Genomic DNA, 2,500 nt, shown 5'->3' on the forward strand with positions numbered 1-2,500 from the left:
CTCGTTCAATTACTGTAGTGTTGCCCACCCGCAACCCTCGCAATATAGTTCGCTACTCGCACTGCCCGCACCCCTGTGTATCGCTTCATGTTAAACACCTTGCAAGTCTTGCTCACTTTCCACATGCTCCTGCTGTACACTGTAATGTGGATGGCAGCAGGACGTACATGCCGCCCCTCCCCACGTCCCCACCTTGCCCCCTGCCTTCGCAAGCTGGTTGGTGAGAAGTTTGCATGTTCAATGCCCTTCGCATGCGACGTACTCAGGCTACGTTGTGGTGCGGCCTGTGTCAACTGTCCGCTGATGTCGTACGCGTGAACCACAATCTGTACTGCACATTCGTCCTTATGTACTGAATGATACATCGTGGCACATGTGTGACCGCACAACGACTGCGCCCAAAAACGGCGGACCATACAGTGCAAATATTGTGCACGCAGCTACGTGTCGTCTCCCTATGAGAGCTGGATTGCAGTGTGGTACGCCATAGAGACGTGTGGGAGGAACGGACGCCGTGGATGGCGATCAGCATGAGCTGTCTGTTGATGTATTCGGACCTAGTCGTCTCTCCTCACACACCGTGATGGCATGGTGCACCGCGTTCCATATCTGCGACATGCTACAGAGGCCGGTTGACAGTCGTTCGAGCAATGGACATCGCATACGTACGGGGGCCACCTTCCACGTATTGTCTAGGCGTGCACATTTTGTTGCGTGTATGTGGGCAGACGTAGTGTGGCGTGACACCTGACACAGGCATGCAATAATCGTTGAAGTTGCAAATGGCGATGGACGCCTGCGTTTTCTGGTGAAGTTACGCAAATGAACAAATGGTAACCTGTTGTGGTGCGGTTGTTCTCGCTAGGGGTGAATCGGTGATGGCGACGATAGGTTGAGGTACTAACCGGTTGTTCCAGCGATACCCACCATGCCGACGAAACTGAACGGCATCTGGGTGTGAAGCGATACGCGGCGGTGGCTGGGTGGGACCGTCCCCGGCCGGTGAGGGGGCGCCTCCCGGCGTGCTGGCCGCGCGGTGCGTGGGCGCACGCGCTACAGCCGGCTGGTGGGGGCGGCCAGTGGCAGGCGCGCCGGCCGACGGACGCGGCAGGCGTCGCAGCTGCGCGCCGGCGCACCCTGCGCGCGGCGCCGTGCGGCCAAAGTAGGTCCTCGCGGGCCCGGTGCGAAGCGCGGTGGACATCTTCAGTGTGCTGGTCCGATTGAGGACTGTGTGCGTTGAGGATGCGCCGCCGCCCGGCGCTCGGCGCCGCGACGCCGTCTGCTGCTCGGTCGCCCCAGCGGTTCTCGCTGGTGGTTTGTATCGCAGCTGTGCGGATGTGTTGGCGCGTGCGCTGTGCTGGGAGAGTTCGCTTCGGCACCCAAGTGGGGCTTTTGTCCTTCTGTGGCGCTGGCGTTGGAGCTGCCGGTCACCGTAGGTGGCGCGTGTTGTCTCCCGCCGGCAATGCCACGACAGCACGCTCCCGGGCCTCTGTCGGCAGCGGCAAGCTCAGTTGGGAGCACGGGTGGTCGCACCGAAAGCGTCTACTCGCCTAACTCCGGGCGATTGCGCCTCTCTCGAACCCGACCAAGTACTTGGGACGGCGCTGCGCGCCGCCGGGACCTGAGAGGGTTTCGAGGTGTATTGTGCAGGGGAGCTCAGCCTCCTCCTGTTTGCAGAATGATTGAGCGGACGCTTGCGTGTTCGCGCGGGCCCCCGGGACACACTCCCGGGCGGCCGGCTGCTCAGCTCTAGTTGACGCAGCTCCCTGGTTGATCCTGCCAGTAGTCATATGCTTGTCTCAAAGATTAAGCCATGCATGTCTCAGTACAAGCCGCATTAAGGTGAAACCGCGAATGGCTCATTAAATCAGTTATGGTTCCTTAGATCGTACCCACGTTACTTGGATAACTGTGGTAATTCTAGAGCTAATACATGCAAACAGAGTCCCGACCAGAGATGGAAGGGACGCTTTTATTAGATCAAAACCAATCGGTCGGCTCGTCCGGTCCGTTTGCCTTGGTGACTCTGAATAACTTTGGGCTGATCGCACGGTCCTCGTACCGGCGACGCATCTTTCAAATGTCTGCCTTATCAACTGTCGATGGTAGGTTCTGCGCCTACCATGGTTGTAACGGGTAACGGGGAATCAGGGTTCGATTCCGGAGAGGGAGCCTGAGAAACGGCTACCACATCCAAGGAAGGCAGCAGGCGCGCAAATTACCCACTCCCGGCACGGGGAGGTAGTGACGAAAAATAACGATACGGGACTCATCCGAGGCCCCGTAATCGGAATGAGTACACTTTAAATCCTTTAACGAGTATCTATTGGAGGGCAAGTCTGGTGCCAGCAGCCGCGGTAATTCCAGCTCCAATAGCGTATATTAAAGTTGTTGCGGTTAAAAAGCTCGTAGTTGGATTTGTGTCCCACGCTGTTGGTTCACCGCCCGTCGGTGTTTAACTGGCATGTATCGTGGGACGTCCTGCCGGTGGGGCGAGCTG

At 58.2% G+C, this 2,500-nt stretch overlaps 1 non-coding gene across 1 annotated transcript in view; it reads left to right on the forward strand.

Annotated features, from left to right (window-relative positions):
* The first annotated feature begins 1,763 nt into the window (after positions 1–1,763).
* Positions 1,764–2,500, forward strand: part of LOC124745954 — a 1,909-nt gene continuing 1,172 nt past the window's right edge. The window contains exon 1 of the ribosomal RNA XR_007011241.1: positions 1,764–2,500. This exon is cut by the window's right edge and continues 1,172 nt beyond it. This is a non-coding gene — a ribosomal RNA (small subunit ribosomal RNA).

The sequence above is a fragment of the Schistocerca piceifrons genome, unplaced genomic scaffold (assembly GCF_021461385.2).
Source record: "Schistocerca piceifrons isolate TAMUIC-IGC-003096 unplaced genomic scaffold, iqSchPice1.1 HiC_scaffold_344, whole genome shotgun sequence".
NCBI classification, from domain to species: domain Eukaryota; kingdom Metazoa; phylum Arthropoda; class Insecta; order Orthoptera; family Acrididae; genus Schistocerca; species Schistocerca piceifrons.